The sequence below is a fragment of the Zeugodacus cucurbitae genome, chromosome 3 (genome assembly GCF_028554725.1).
Source record: "Zeugodacus cucurbitae isolate PBARC_wt_2022May chromosome 3, idZeuCucr1.2, whole genome shotgun sequence".
Classification (NCBI taxonomy): domain Eukaryota; kingdom Metazoa; phylum Arthropoda; class Insecta; order Diptera; family Tephritidae; genus Zeugodacus; species Zeugodacus cucurbitae.
Genome location: NC_071668.1, coordinates 67,396,966 through 67,414,835, shown reverse-complemented (window position 1 = coordinate 67,414,835; position 17,870 = coordinate 67,396,966). Strand labels below are relative to the sequence as shown.

The window sequence follows — 17,870 nt, the reverse complement described above, 5'->3', positions numbered from 1 at the left end:
CTTCCAGAACTCTCCATTTATCTATTGATCCTGCCATACGTTCTGATGCTAGAGTGATGTCTGGTGTGGTTTCTTCGCATCCGGGTCTTCTAAATGTAGTTGCATCGCCTGTATTGAGTACTATTTGGCCAAGTCTCGCGGCCATTTCTAGAATACGCTTGCCCCTTGAATCCGTGGTTGACATGCCCCACTCTATAGCTTTAGAATTTAGGTCTCCGGCGATGATTAGATGCCCTTCAATAGACCTAGCCGTGTCTTCAATGTTGTTGAGCTTTTCCTGGAATTCTTGTATGCTATCGCTTGGCGTCAGGTAGCAGCTAATTATTGTGAAAAGGTCGCATCTGGCCCAGACATAGCCGTTGCCGTTCCCTTTTTCTATATTGTTCACTCTACTTGCAGGAGGTAGCCATATAGCAGCGGTTGAGCTGCTATCTTCTAACCAGGTTCCACCTTCTTTCTTTTTGTACTGTTCGCTTATGATTACTAAGTCGTAGCCGTTCTCCGTAACCATGTGGGACAGTAGTGCGTCAGCAGTCTTGCATCTATGCATATTGGCCTGTAGAATATTCATTTGTTATGGCAGTTTCTATATACAGCGCATTTTATAGAGCCGGGGATATGGTCAATTTGTTCTTGTTTCGCCTCTGCACAAAGGCAGCATAAGGGGGGCTTCGTACACTCTTTTAGTTTGTGGCCAGGTTGGCCGCATTTTATGCAGATGCCTTGCCCTCTCCTATCGGGTCCTTTACAGTCCCAAGTTAAGTGGCCTGGTCCGAAGCAGCGGAAGCACCTTTTGACGTTTTCTTTGAGCCGCAACCTGCAATTGACCCAACCAATTTTAATGCGCGCCTGTCGCATCAGTGTGTCTGCTTTATCGGGTTGAAGGGTTATGTATGCCCTTACTTGCTCTCGTGTGTTGGGTGCCGTTATGTTGATTTTGTAATCGTCGCTTTGGTCCTGTAGCGCTTCTTTTACAGCCTCTGTGATTTCATCTTTTGTTGTCAGGGAGTCGAGATCTCTAATCTCCACAGTTGCTTTGGGTTTAAGGTCGGTCACAGTTGCCGATTCTTGAAGGGTGGTCTTAAGCGCCTCACAAAAACTAGCTTTTGCACTCTGTCCCTTCTCCAATTCTAATAGTAGTGCCCCGGTTCTTGTTTTGCGGATGCCTTTGATCTTAACCTCGGTTTCTTTTAGATTCACCTTGCTTCGGATATTTTTAAGGACCTCGGCGTAGCTATTGCCCTCTGCTGGTTTAATGATCACTGCCTCTGATTGTCGCTTGATATTCCTATTTGTTCTCAGATTTGTAGCAATGTTCTTTCCTTGTATTCTTTCTTCCTTGTTTTTAGGTGCTTCCGTTTCCTTTTCTCCATCCGCGTGAGGCCTTTTCTTCTTTTTAGGCAAAACTGTTTGCCACTGGTTGTCGTGCTCGCTTCGCGGTCGCACTATTACCCGAGGTTCCGCAGGGCTTGTCGCGCGTCGCTTCGAAGTGGTTGGCTCTGCATTCGTGGTGCGCGTCCTAAGGTGTCCTCGTTTTTGATCTTTTTCCGCGATAAGCCAATTTCTGCGGTAACTCTTGATTACGTCAAAGAGTTCGTCTAGCTGTGCCGTTCCATTTTTGACGTCCATGCTGACATTTTTTTGTTTCGCCATCGCCATTTTCATTATTTTGACAATGCCCTTGCACTTTTCTATGGATTCTTCTTCCGCCCGTCTCATTTGGGATATATACTCTTGCTTCGGCGAGTTTTGAGTGGTCCGGGGTTCTTCTGTGGTAACGGCTGGAGTGCTCGCCACATCTGTTTGCTTTGCGGATCCTGCTGGTGTAGACGGAGTTTCCCTTTCGGCTGTCATTTCTCCAGCCTTGTCTACTTGCTTTGGCGTGACAGTAAGTATGGGAGATCTGAGTATTCTGCTAGCTCTACGGAAGGCAGTGTATTCCTCTTCTTGTCCATCTTTGTTTTGTTGTGTTTCGTTTTGTTCTTTTTGTTGTGGTTTTTGTTGTTGTGGTGTGTTCATTTTTATTTTGCTAAAGGGTCTCCGCTTCAAGCCGCTATCTCCGCACGTTGCACAGTTGCCCTATATGAACCCCGTGGTTATCTATGCAAGCAGGGAGGCCACGCGAGGGTTGACACAAGTCCTTATGGGAGCTTGTGTTCAGAGCCAGGTTCAGGCACAGATCAGGAGTTCGTCTCAACTGAACCTGTACGACCAAATTAATGGCGACATGCATTGAACGTACTTGAAGACCTGCCAAGGTTTTAACGAGACGGAGATGATCGCAGCATTAGCCTACCAGCCATTTCGGTGAGATTTCACTCTCCCCTACTAAAGTGGCAGAATGCTGCTCTCACCAGCCCTTTGTCAAACTAATCCAATCCGTGTTTCCAGTATACCATAATCAGAATCTTACTGGCCTCGATTCTGATGGGCGTTTGCCCAGTGCTTTCGACAGCGTCTAAGCACATTAAAGTGCTAATCGCTGGGTTGCTCCCACGTTGCTTTGTTGCCTCCCTCTCATGGGTAGGTGCTCCCTCGATGCAACCCCGGTGGGGGTTGTGGATGCTTAGTTAGAGGCGGCATCTATTCGCCTCTTCGCCGGAGGTTCATTGGGCGCATGAGGCTTTTTAGGCCAAACCCTCTTCTCCTGCAGCTCTTGGTCGGGGACTGCGTATTCGCAGCTAACCTATTACATAGGTCATTCACTATCCGCCACCTGTGACCCCGGTGGTAGCCTGAGCTCGGCCCCACCAAATAAAATAAAATAAAATAAAATAAAATAAAATAAAATAAAATAAAATAAAATAAAATAAAATAAAATAAAATAAAATAAAATAAAATAAAATAAAATAAAATAAAATAAAATAAAATAAAATAAAATAAAATAAAATAAAATAAAATAAAATAAAATAAAATAAAATAAAATAAAATAAAATAAAATAAAATAAAATAAAATAAAATAAAATAAAATAAAATAAAATAAAATAAAATAAAATAAAATAAAATAAAATAAAATAAAATAAAATAAAATAAAATAAAATAAAATAAAATAAAATAAAATAAAATAAAATAAAATAAAATAAAATAAAATAAAATAAAATAAAATAAAATAAAATAAAATAAAATAAAATAAAATAAAATAAAATACAAAAAAATAAAAAAAAAATAAAATAAAATAAAATAAAATAAAATAAAATAAAATAAAATAAAATAAAATAAAATAATAAAATAAAATAAAATAAAATAAAATAAAATAAAATAAAATAAAATAAAATAAAATAAAATAAAATAAAATAAAATAAAATAAAATAAAATAAAATAAAATAAAATAAAATAAAATAAAATAAAATAAAATAAAATAAAATAAAATAAAATAAAATAAAATAAAATAAAATAAAATAAAATAAAATAAAATAAAATAAAATAAAATAAAATAAAATAAAATAAAATAAAATAAAATAAAATAAAATAAAATAAAATAAAATAAAATAAAATAAAATAAAATAAAATAAAATAAAATAAAATAAAATAAAATAAAATAAAATAAAATAAAATAAAATAAAATAAAATAAAATAAAATAAAATAAAATAATAAAATAAAATAAAATAAAATACAAAAATAAAAAATTAAATAAAATAAAGTAAAGTTAAATAGAATAAAATAAAATAAAATAAAATAAAATAAAATAAAATAAAATAAAATAAAATAAAATAAAATAAAATAAAATAAAATAAAATAAAATAAAATATAATATAATATAATAAAGTAAAATTAAATTAAATAAAATAAAATAAAATAAATTAAATAAAATAAAATAAAATAAAAAAATAAAATAAAATAAAGTAAAATAAAGTAAAATAAAATAAAATAAAATAAAATAAAATTAAATAAAATAAAATAAAATAAAATTAAATAAAATAAAATAAAATTAAATAAAATAAAATAAAATAAAATAAAATAAAATAAAATAAAATAAAATAAAATAAAATAAAATAAAATAAAATAAAATAAAATAAAATAAAATAAAATAAAATAAAATAAAATACAAAAAAATAAAAAAAAAATAAAATAAAATAAAATAAAATAAAATAAAATAAAATAAAATAAAATAAAATAAAATAATAAAATAAAATAAAATAAAATAAAATAAAATAAAATAAAATAAAATAAAATAAAATAAAATAAAATAAAATAAAATAAAATAAAATAAAATAAAATAAAATAAAATAAAATAAAATAAAATAAAATAAAATAAAATAAAATAAAATAAAATAAAATAAAATAAAATAAAATAAAATAAAATAAAATAAAATAAAATAAAATAAAATAAAATAAAATAAAATAAAATAAAATAAAATAAAATAAAATAAAATAAAATAAAATAAAATAAAATAAAATAAAATAAAATACAAAAAAATAAAAAAAAAATAAAATAAAATAAAATAAAATAAAATAAAATAAAATAAAATAAAATAAAATAAAATAATAAAATAAAATAAAATAAAATAAAATAAAATAAAATAAAATAAAATAAAATAAAATAAAATAAAATAAAATAAAATAAAATAAAATAAAATAAAATAAAATAAAATAAAATAAAATAAAATAAAATAAAATAAAATAAAATAAAATAAAATAAAATAAAATAAAATAAAATAAAATAAAATAAAATAAAATAAAATAAAATAAAATAAAATAAAATAAAATAAAATAAAATAAAATAAAATAAAATAAAATAAAATAAAATAAAATAAAATAAAATAAAATAAAATAAAATAAAATAAAATAAAATAAAATAAAATAAAATAAAATAAAATAAAATAAAATAAAATAAAATAAAATAAAATAAAATAAAATAAAATAATAAAATAAAATAAAATAAAATACAAAAATAAAAAATTAAATAAAATAAAGTAAAGTTAAATAGAATAAAATAAAATAAAATAAAATAAAATAAAATAAAATAAAATAAAATAAAATAAAATAAAATAAAATAAAATAAAATAAAATAAAATAAAATATAATATAATATAATAAAGTAAAATTAAATAAAATAAAATAAAATAAATTAAATAAAATAAAATAAAATAAAAAAATAAAATAAAATAAAGTAAAATAAAGTAAAATAAAATAAAATAAAATAAAATAAAATTAAATAAAATAAAATAAAATAAAATTAAATAAAATAAAATAAAATTAAATAAAATAAAATAAAATAAAATAAAATAAAATAAAATAAAATAAAATAAAATAAAATAAAATAAAATAAAATAAAATAAAATAAAATAAAATAAAATAAAATAAAATAAAATAAAATAAAATAAAATAAAATAAAATAAAATAAAATAAAATAAAATAAAATAAAATGAAATAAAATACAATAAAATAAAATAAAATAAAATAAATTAAAATAAAATAAAATAAAATAATATAAAATAAAATAAAATAAAATACAATAAAATAAAACAAATACTGAAAAATTAGAATTTAAAAATTTATTAAAGCTATATTATATTCTTTAAAAAAATATTAAATTCAGAAATCCTTATAGAACTAGACAAAAAAGACTTTATATAAAAATATGTAATTTATTTTAAAACTTAAAAAATGTCAAAAATTTCAAAATTAATTATATTTAAAATCATGAAAAAAATAATAACTTTAAGTATTTCTAAGGATCAAAAAAAAAAAATTTTTTTTGGAATCATTAAAAATTATAGTGAAATGTAAAAAATTTTTAAATTTATAATTATTCAGAGGATTATACATTTATTAGTTAAACAATTTCAAATTATAATTTATTGTAGAAAATATAAATTAAAAGGAAATAATATATTTCCTGGCAAAATTCAATACAAATACATTTTATTTCCTTTAATTTTTCCTATTACATCATATAACTAAAAATAAACACACGCATTGTGCGCCAATTTAGTTAACTGTAAATTATTGGAATGCGCACTTTTTCAACTCTTTCTATTATTTTCAAGCTTGAAATAGAAGTGTAAAAAAAATTAAAAAGAAATGTAAAAAAAAGTTCTTATCCATAGTTAAACGTTAAGCTTCACTGGCATTTCACATTACGCTGTCGGCTCAACTTACCGTTCACCGCCAACTTGCCGCTTTGGTTCACCGACACTTCAATTTGCTGCTACGGTCATTTACTGTCCATTTAAGTCTAGCTTTCTTTCAGCAATTAACTGTTAATACTAGTTACGCGCTTCAACGGGCGTTCTTGTCATAAGCCATTAGTGTGCGCTTCGCTCTTAGCTCTTAGGTGTTTTGTGCTTTGAGCTTGGCAAAAAAAGAAAAATTAAAGAAGAAATTATACACAGACCATTTGTAAGTCTAATGACTCTAAATGCTACAACTGCCATAAGCAGTAATGCGCATTGATTATTGTTTACAGATTGGAAATTGGTTTTGAGGAAGCGAAAACACAACAAAAAAAAAAATAAAAGAAATTATAGTTAATTATTCATACTGTTGCGCTACAGTCTGATTTAGAAATACTGAATTATAAAGTAAAAGAATTGGCAACTGTTTTTTAGATATTCACATTAATATTAGTTTAATGGTTGGTCACCCTGTGCCTACTAATTAACTTTTGTGCACCGTTTCCGCTCTTAAGATGACGCCTCAGTTATATAACTATTTAAATAGTTTCTTCAATACATAGAGATATTTTCTTATGAGATTGTGGTAACCCTGTCATTGTAATAATATTCAATTTACAACAAGAAAATTGTAATTTAAAATTTTCAACATATTCTCTTCCATTTTTGTGCAACTTTCAGTTTAAACTGCATTTAATTACGTAATTTTTTTAACTTAAATAGTTTAGTACTACAATTTTTTTTTGCTATATGGCAACCCTACTCGTTATTTTATAAAACCCCAAAAGACATTTAAAATAATTTAATGTGTGTTTATTTATATATTTGGTAAAATAATAATAACCATTTATGTGTCCATTCAAAAATTAAAACTTAGTGGCAACCCTGCAGAAAAAAAAATGTTGAACATAATGGAGAACATTTTCTTTACGTTTTTGTTACTTTTTTCTATTTTAAGTTATTTATTAAAAGAAATTTGAAAGTGGCAACCCTGTTTGAAAAAGAAACTCAACGCCAAAATATTTAATATTTCTTTATTATATTTAATATTTAATTGAGAGACTTAATAGCAACTGATTTAGTTTTCAAACTATTAATTGCCTGAAAAATATATTTATTGTTAAATATAAAAATATATTAATTTTAAAAATTTAAATTAGACTGCTGTTGGCAATCCTGTTTATACAATTTTCCATAATAGTTATAAATATGTCAAAAACATACTTTTTTAAGCATACATTTCTAGAATGGATATATAATATTTATAATTGTTTTATCAATAAATATTTACTTCTGAATAGGTGGCAACTCTTATTTTGAAATCCTTGGAAATTAATGAAAATATATATTTTTGATCTAAAATTGTTTTAAAAGGTTAGGCAACTTAATTCTAGGCAAAATTTGTGTAAGGGTTGCCATATAAATGAAAATTAAATTCACAATTTGTAAAAATATATTTAAAGGGTAATTGGCTAATACCAATCTAGAGGTGGTTTCAATATAAATATTAGAAAATATTTAAGCCCCATATATCAAATTTTAATTTGTATGGCAACCCTAAAACATTCTAATTAGAAAAATTTTACTATTTTAGTATAATTTTCATATATGATGCTTTGATGACTTCTATTTTATAGCCTTTTTTTCTCAATTTCCGACCATGCATTCCTCACACATACAATTCCAACGTAAAAATTCCTCATGTCACACAATTTCTCAGTTTGTCATGACATTTCGATTGGCAATAATTTGTATTTATTTACCTTATATATACGAATGGTTGATATAAAATTAATGCTGTGCATTTAGATTTTTGCTGCTCAACTCACAAGAAGTGAATCACATAGACAACTATATACACTTATATATAAATAAATATGGTATATGTCTGACTGTGTGTATAAGTCTGGTGTATGTGTACAAGATCTAACCGTAGCCGCCAACAGAAGTGGCATAACTCTTGCCAAGGTTAACAGGTTTCATTGTGATTACTGTACACGCATATACATATGTAGGTCTATATGTATTTATGTATATAAATAATTATATTTTTTGCATTTGTTGTTGTAGCGTTAGTTTGTTGCCGTTGGCTGCTGCTAAAATGACATAGCGCTTGAGCGCTTGACTTGGCTTGTAGTGAATGATTGGCAAGATTGGTGCTAAAGCTGTAGCAAGTGTTAGATGCTGTGGTTGTTTTTTGTCATCCGTTGTACATACATATATGTATATTTATGTATATATATTAGATTGCAGTCTCAGCTGCTGCGCTTACACCGTTCTTGCATTCTAACTGACACAAACACACTTACATATTTGGCCTTATTATTGCATCTGCATCTGTGTACTGTATGTATCAATAATACACGCTTCGTTTGATTTTTACCGTCTTCAGCATTCTTTGCATGCCACAGTGTGCACGTAATCTGGCAGCACTTGATTTTTAAGCGTTTGAGTAAGCGCTTAACTGAATGATTGGCTGTGCTTAGCGCTTTTAATATTTGTTTTTAGCTTTCTTGTTTGAACTTGTTATTGTTGTTGCTTAAGTCAAGAATTATGCACTTTTTTCATAATCTAGTGTGGCAAACGGGTTTTTTGCCATGGAAAAATCATTAAAATAAACTTGATTTAAATTTAGAGAAACACAAAATGAGTCAGTTGTTTGCTGTTCGAAAAAATGTGTGGTGAATTTAAATGTGGACTGTGAAGTCTTTTGGTTTTAGTATTTATAATAATAAATATTGAAAAAATATATTTAATTAATTAAAATATTCAACTATTATACTTTTCATAGGGTTGCCATGATTAAGTTTTGAATGTATGTACGTCTAGAAAATTTTTTTTTGAAACATTTTATTTTTTGTTCCATATATTTTTTTATTACTTTTTCCTCTCCAACTGAACTTGAAACTACAATAACGGTATAACAATACATTTTCTCAGCCAAAATGAGATATTTTTGTAAAAAATTCCTAACTCATATTTAAATGACTTAATTCCCGCGTCACACACCTTTTCTAATGAGTTTTCCTACACAGTAAATGCTTTCAATATGCAAATGATATTGCTAAATTCCCACGATTTGTAAAACGTTTGTTAAACAAATAAATTTACATAAATTTTTAACGCTTCAGCACCAACGTTACTTAAAGAGTGTAGACAGAGCTTACGCACATATAGATTATAACTGCTTTAAATGGTTAAAAAAAAATTAAAAGAAATAAAATAAAATAAAATAAAATAAAATAAAATAAAATAAAATAAAATAAAATAAAATAAAATAAAATAAAATAAAATAAAATAAAATAAAATAAAATAAAATAAAATAAAATAAAATAAAATAAAATAAAATAAAATAAAATAAAATAAAATAAAATAAAATAAAATATAATAAAATAAAATAAAATAAAATAAAATAAAATAAAATAAAATAAAATAAAATAAAATAAAATAAAATAAAATAAAATAAAATAAAATAAAATAAAATAAAATAAAATAAAATAAAATAAAATAAAATAAAATAAAATAAAATAAAATAAAATAAAATAAAATAAAATAAAATAAAATAAAATAAAATAAAACAAAATAAAATAAAATAAAATAAAATAAAATGAAATAAAATAAAATAAAATAAAATAAAATAAAATAAAATAAAAAAAATAAAATAAAATAAAATAAAATAAAATAAAATAAAATATAATAAAATAAAATTTTAATTTAAATACTTTAAAACATGTACTTTTTAATTTTGTTTCTTGCATTTTGGTCTGTATCCCATGCTTTTGTTTCATGATTTATGAAATCCATTAGGCCAATATCATATTTTTTGTTCTCCTCCTTACGATATAGAGGGACTCTTTTAAAAGTAGTAGTAGTAAAATTTTAAATTTTGTATTATGTCCTGGTCGAAAAGTTCTATTTATGGAAGGAGATTTGTATGAAATTTGACCTCTATTGCCAATTCAAGAGTTCGAGTAATGGTTAAGGAAGTTTGAGTTGTGAAAGGAAATTTGTATGAAATTTGATTTGTAAACGCTGTAGCCAATTCAAGAGTTCGAGTAATGGAGAACTTCGAGTTAAGGAATTTTCACTGTATTTAAAAAAAATTTAAATTGAACTTTATTATTCATAAATTTTGATTTATTTTGCATTTTTTTATATTTATAATATGACGAAAAAATATTCATGAATCTCAACATTTTCGACTCAATAGCTTTCACTTCTCAAATTCTTGCATTAAAATACCTGGAATTTTCCCTACAACACAAAGCCAAAAACAAAAAAAAAAAAAAACTGAAAATTCAAATGAGTTTTTTTTCATGTCACTGAAACTGTGTATTCTAACGACACACATACAAAAAATATGCTAATCTGCTCGACCAGCATGCTATTAACTGCACGCTTCTGACAAGCCAGATTTCTCCAACAGAAATTTAATGTTAAAGACATTTAACATAAACACGTTTGATTTCCGCTTTAATTTCTAGAAAACCAGAAAAATTAATTGAATTCGGACAGCAGAGAATTTCGAAATTCTAATTGTGCTTAATTTAATTATGTTATAATTATTACTGTTTTAAACTCCCGAAAAAACATTTAATTCTAATACAGCTGCCTGTTAAAGCGCTGTCACTTAACAACTTCAACAGCTGGTTTGAAACTGTTATGAACTGAATATGGTGAAATTATAGTGACACCGTGACATGATTACATTGTAATTGAGATGAAAAAATTACAAAAAATAAAAAAAAAAATAATTTAAAGAAAACTAAAAAAAAAAACAATAAATAAAAACAAAAAAGTTAAAAAAAATGCAAAAAAAGTAGAGCATTTACGCATAAAAGCCGTATAGGTCAACATTAAAACCCCATTTATGACATTAATTACAACAAAGTGTCGCAGTAGCGAAATCTCGCGTAATAAATAATAATAACAACAACTGGACAAACAACAGCTGCAGCATCACTAATTTAGTTAACAACAAGCAAGCGTTGAAATGGCACATAAAAGCGCGTTTTTTAGTATATATGTATATACTAAGTGTATGTAAATACAGCCGCCATAGGCTTTTATAGCCATCTTGATAGCACACATTATTTTATGTGTCATAAAAGACGGTGAGATGCGTTGAAAAAAATGTTTAGTGTTTGAATATAGTAAATATATATATATACATATGTATGCGTATCTATATAAGCTTTAATACATGCAAACCTGCGTACAATACTAAAAATGTGCCGCCTGCCACAGCCGGCTTGTGTCAAGCATTCAAGTTTGTTGCTTAAGTCTTTTGTATGCTGGGTCAGATGCCATAAAAAAGTAATGTAGGAAAATAAAAAAAAGAAATTGATTACAAAATAAATGCACGCGCTAAACATGAAGCTCAAAGCGATATTTTTATCTTATAGAAAAAGAAGAAAAAATATTTTTTTATTATATTCTTTAACTTGAGCTGCTTCTGAAACTAGTACGGTGCTTGCATTGAGAGAAAAAATCCATGCATAAAATATTTTTTTATTTAAATTAATTTTATTTTCCTTTGTTATAAAAGCTTTTAAGAGCGCTGTGCTTTGTTTTGGTGGAACTATAAAAGCTTGACATTAACAGCCTGACAGTCGCAACTATATGTATACAAAGAAAAATTAAAACCAAAATTAATAGAAAACAAGAAAAAATGTTAACTTCGGCTGTACCAAAGCTAATATACCCTTCACAGGTGCATTTCTTTTAGTAACTATGTGTTTAAGCAAATCTAAAGACATAAGAAAAAGTAAGTAAAAAAAAGAAAACATTTTACTAATTCTTTTTAGCCGGGTTGGTTGCTAGAAACATTAAGGTTATATATAGTTAACCGATCTGAACAATTTCTACGGAGATTATATTATTACCTTAAGCAGTAATCCATGTCAAATTTCGTGAAGATACCACTTCAAATGCGAAAATTTTCCATACAAGCCCTTGATTCCGATCGTTCAGTTTGTATAGCAGCTATATGCTATAGTAAACCGATCTGAACAATTTTTTCGGAGATTAAATTATTTCTATGAACAATATCTCACACCAAATTTCGTTAAGATATGTAGTAAAATGCGGAAGTTTTGCATACAAGCCCTTGATTCCGATCGTTCAGTTTGTATGGCAGCTATATGCTATAGTAAACCGTTCTGAACAATTTTTTCGGAGATTCAATTATTTCTATGAACAATAACTCACACAAAATTTCGTGAAGATATGTAGTAAAATGCGGAAGTTTTCCATACAAGCCCTTGATTCCGATCGTTCAGTTTGTATGGCAGCTATATGATATAGTGGTCCGATATCAGCAGTTCCGACAAATGAGCAGCTTCTTGAAGAGAAAATAACATTTGCAAAATTTCGAAACGATATCTTAAAAACTGAAGGACCAGTCGTATATATACAGACAGACAGACAGACGGACATGGCAAAATTGACTCATATATATACTTTATAGGGCCTCCGACGCTTCCTTCTGGGTGTTACAAACTTCGTGACAAACTTAATATACCCTGTTCAGGGTATAAAAATAAAAGAAATATGATTTAAAAAAAAAAATAAATGCAAATGTAGATAAAATTGAAAGCCAAAAATATCTGAAAAATGTTAAATGAAAATAAAACGCTGGTATCATTGAACAACCATTGACTTTAAGCCCTTATTGTAACTGTGCAGCTCAATAACTTTTGTAATTATGGTCTCTTGTGCTAAACCCGTATACAATCGGCCTTCTTGTGACTGGATATAATATGTTATCATGCATAACTATATACATATTTATTGAAATATACTTGCCTGAAAATCACATATAGCTGTACTAATACTTATATATATACACTCATTTGCTGAAATTTCCCAATATTCCTGTTTCTTTGAGTAGACATGCTCGAATCTTTTTTATACACCGCAAAAAAAAATACATGCGACCGCAATTACACTGCAAAAAATTTATCGCTCTTGGTAAACTTTTATTTTTTATTTAAATTTAATACATTTCTTTCCTTGAATTCAAAACTAATTTAATTTAAAATTATAAAAAATAATAATTATTATATTTTTCAGATACTTAATAAAATTCAAATTAAAAAAAATGTCTTCTAGCATATATTAATTTGTACATATATGTTTAGCTTTTAAAATGTTTTTAATAATAAATTAATTAATAATAAATTAATAATTATTAATAAATTTAATAATAAATTATTATTAATTAATAAATGATGTCAAGAAATATCAAGTATTTAGGTATATTTTTCATAAAATACATAGATTTAATTTTGTTCAAATTTTAATTATTTTAAGATTTAGTGTTCTTTACAGAATTATAAAATTAATAGATCAGAGTTTTTGACATTATGACTATTTGATTTATTGGACATTTTTTCAACATTTTTTTTAAATTAATTATTTCTGTTAATTTAATTTTTTTTATAGTTTACAGTTTTTAATTTTTATATTAATTATTTTTTGTTAATTTAGTTTTTAATTGTTAATTTAATTATTAATTTAATTATTTTTTAATTATTAATTTTAATTTAATTTTTGAAAAAATTATTTAATTTATTTTAATTTATATTTTTGATCAGTTTAATAATATTACTTAACATCTAATTTTTATAAAATTTTAACGTTCCCGTTTTCATTTTTTTTATTTTCTGTTTTATTTTTTCTTTAATTTTTTAGATACTTTTTTTTAACACTTGCCTTTTTAATAATCAAATTTTATTTTTTTTCTAAGATTTATTTTTTCTTATTGTCTGACATCTTCACTCTTGATATTTGCGCAATCAAATGTCAAAGTATTATTTTGCAGTAAGATTGCATGTGGTTCTACACTTGCTATTTTTCCTCTTTGGACTAGCCTCTTTTAAGGTGTGCTCACATAATACTACAATATTGTTGTTACAACTCGTCTATAACCGCGTGAATGGTGCCTATGTCAGTTAAGAAGAAGAAGATTGTTATTATAAATTGGCATTTTTTGGAAAATCAATTTTTACTTTTATTTGTGAGCCAAATGTCATGCTTGTAATACGGCTAAATTGGAAAAACAAAAATAAATAATGCAACAATATGATCAATATGTAAATTAAAAGTGTAATGGAGCCGGAGTCTCAGTAGTTTTATATACATTTTCTTGTCAACGTCTCTGTCTCAGTTTATTGATTATATAAAAAAAAAAAAACATTTCAATTCATTTTTTTTTCACACCTAACCTCCAAGAAATCCCAATTAATTAATTATTAATTAATTAATTTTTTGTTGTTTTCACACTTAACCTAAAAAAAGTTACACAATAATAATTAAAATGTACATCTCTTCCAAGAAGTTTGTTGAATAAAACAACTAATTAACCAATTAATCAAATACTAATATTCATAGAACTATATACATTGATTCATACACACGAGTATGAGTATATATGCATATTCAACTGATTCACCTTTGATTAACTGCCTGTCTACCAGGAATGTGTGAAAGCGGCTGAGCATTAAGCGAAATGCGCGAAAACCACCGATTTGCGGTTAAAAATGGCAAAAAGTCAAGTGAAACAAAACACAACAACTACAATAAAAGCAAATAGTAAGCAATAATCACTTGTCAACAAGTCGACAAATATCAGTTGGCTGCAATGATTCAATCATTTCGTTGCAACAGCTGGATGTTGCTGGCATTTTTGCACGTTTTCTTGGCTGAAATATTTGTATAGGCTTATGTGGAAATTTTAAAAGGAAATTAAAATAAAATTTAAAATATTTTGTCACATAGAAAATTGATTTAGCTATAGATTTTGTTAATTATCTGCAGCTTATGTTAGTCAGCAGATTTTCGCGGAAATTAAATATTGCAGTGAGAGGTGCAGAAGGTAAGAAAGCGTAAATGCACAGCAACAAATACTTTGCCAGCTTTTTAGTTTTTAGCTCTTGGCTATCGTTCTTCAATCATCTAGATAAATTAGCTAGTGTAGAGAACAGCCGCCTTTCAAATATAGTGTAACCACTCACAAATTAAACGGAAATGATTAAAAGCCAATTTAATTCCACTACTTGTCTTTCGGCATAATTTAATATACTCACCACTTTCGATGACTCAATTAAGTAGTCAATTTGTAACTCTTCGAACCGGTAGTGAGTGCTACGTGTGTCATGCAGCTAAACGATCAATATGCCATTTACGTACCCCTTCACCTGGATCACTTTCATATTCAATAGTTGTCGCACAATGAAGGATCGCTTAACTATTGCATACATATGTATGTGCTTATATACAAAGCCTTTATATACTCAAATACACAACATATACATTTGTATGTACAAATATATGGAAACAACTGCAAAGGAAAGTGAATTTTATTCTATACGTAACCAAACAACTACATGGTCAATACTACATAACAATAACAAAAACAACAATGCGCAACAACAACCACAACTACAAAATAACTGCTGGCGTTTAACAGTCAATAATAATGAATTTATTGATAATTTAGTAGAAAGTTGCTGACCAGTTCGTCGTGTTGCAGCCATGAGTTGCAACCATGTTGAGGCGGTAATTGTTGTTGTTCAGCGCTAGTGTGCACTCCCATATGCATTTCCAGCAGCGCAATCACCAGTTTTTGCTGTTAAATTTTTCCGTTTGCTTGCGCGCATGCGCCGTGGCATACAAACATACCGCGTCGCGCTGGGAAAGTGTGCGCGCGCTGTTGATGTGCATACGTACACGCTGAAAGGTGCGGTGAAACTTTTCGAAATTTTTGGTTTTTTTTTCTCCACTTCTTCTTGCACTTGATGCGTGTGTGTGGTGTGTGTGCGTGCCGCCTGTTGCTTATTGGCTTTGCGCCTGCGTTTGCGCATCGTGATTACACACTTCTGCTCGTATGCATTCATAACATACATATGTTATCATTATACATCTGTATATCTAGGTATCTATGTTGCATTGCTTTAAAATCACCGTGGAGGTGTTTATTCATACGCGTAGTTTTCAAATAAAAAAGTAACAATTTAAATAAATAAAAGATAGTGTATAAGAGGAAAAATATTTGTTAATGCTAATCATGTGTTGCGGCGTTAATGCATTTCTATATATATATAAGTATGTGATATGCATGTGGCGGCTGGGTGCGTGCTTGCCTGTTAGTCACTACTATTGTAAGGGAGCAAAAACCGTTTGAAAATGATGTTTAGAGGTTTTCAAGGCATTGTAGAAAAATCTAGAAAAAATATAGATTAGTAAAATAACATAAAATAAAATAAAATAAAATAAAATAAAATAAAATAAAATAAAATAAAATAAAATAAAATAAAATAAAATAAAATAAAATAAAATAAAATAAAATAAAATAAAATAAAATAAAATAAAATAAAATAAAATAAAATAAAATAAAATAAAATAAAATAAAATAAAATAAAATAAAATAAAATAAAATAAAATAAAATAAAATAAAATAAAATAAAATAAAATAAAATAAAATAAAATAAAATAAAATAAAATAAAATAAAATAAAATAAAATAAAATAAAATAAAATAAAATAAAATAAAATAAAATAAAATAAAATAAAATAAAATAAAATAAAATAAAATAAAATAAAATAAAATAAAATAAAATAAAATAAAATAAAATAAAATAAAATAAAATAAAATAAAATAAAATAAAATAAAATAAAATAAAATAAAATAAAATAAAATAAAATAAAATAAAATAAAATAAAATAAAATAAAATAAAATAAAATAAAATAACATAAAATAACATAAAATAAAATAAAATAAAATAAAATAAAATAAAATAAAATAAAATAAAATAAATAAAATAAAATAAAATAAAATAAAATAAAATAAAATAAAATAAAATAACATAAAATAACATAAAATAAAATATTTTTGTAAATTTTAGGCTTTTTTGTATAAAAACGGTTACAAATGGGATGAGCCAAGATCGATATAAAACGATGTAATCGATTTAATCGACCAGTGCTTCCCTAGAGACATCTATTGGAAAACGGGGAAGCTTGTTGTAGACCTAATACAGTGGAACTTCTCTAACTCGAATCACCATATTCCACAAGAAAACTTCGAGTTAAAGAGACTTTCGTGTAACAGAAGGCAATTTGTATGAATTTTGACTTCTATTGAAAATTAAATAGTTCGAATTATGGAGAACTTCGAGTTAGAGCAGATCGAGTTATGGAAGTTCATCTGTAAAGTTATGAATTCATGAATTCAGATCGAATAAAAATGTCAAAGGAGAGATAATTCTTGACATGTTTTCACTTGATGGAAAAATTGTGGGTACACCAAATTCCAATATATCACATCCCAGCAAGTGAGTTTATGGCATATTTATGTGCCTTGTAATACGCACCTCCATATATATTTACATAATATGTCAGCGAAATGTCTTAACCCCACACACACCAATGCCACTACAAACTTCATGCTTTTGAAATACCGCTGCGAAAATTGCACTGCTGTAACAGCTCGAACTTTCCTACGGCCCTGCATAACCCCCAACCGTGCAGCAAGCATTTCAAGCAATCACCAGCCACCAGCTGGGTGTATAAAATCTTTGAAATCTAATCAAAATTGGCGGTGCTGGTGTGGCATTAAGGCATTCATGTGGCAAATATGCATAAATAAAATAAATCAATCATACAGTTAACATGAGTTGGCGGTGGTGAAAAAAAGTTGCCACATTTGTTGTTTAGTTTATTAAACTCGCATTTGATTGTTGCGTGTAGTT

At 26.1% G+C, this 17,870-nt stretch overlaps 1 protein-coding gene across 3 annotated transcripts in view; it reads left to right on the top strand.

Annotated features, from left to right (window-relative positions):
• Window positions 1-17,870, top strand: part of LOC105219311 (sushi, von Willebrand factor type A, EGF and pentraxin domain-containing protein 1) — an 85,293-nt gene that overhangs the window by 39,947 nt on the left and 27,476 nt on the right. The gene's annotated exons all lie outside the window — the stretch shown is intronic.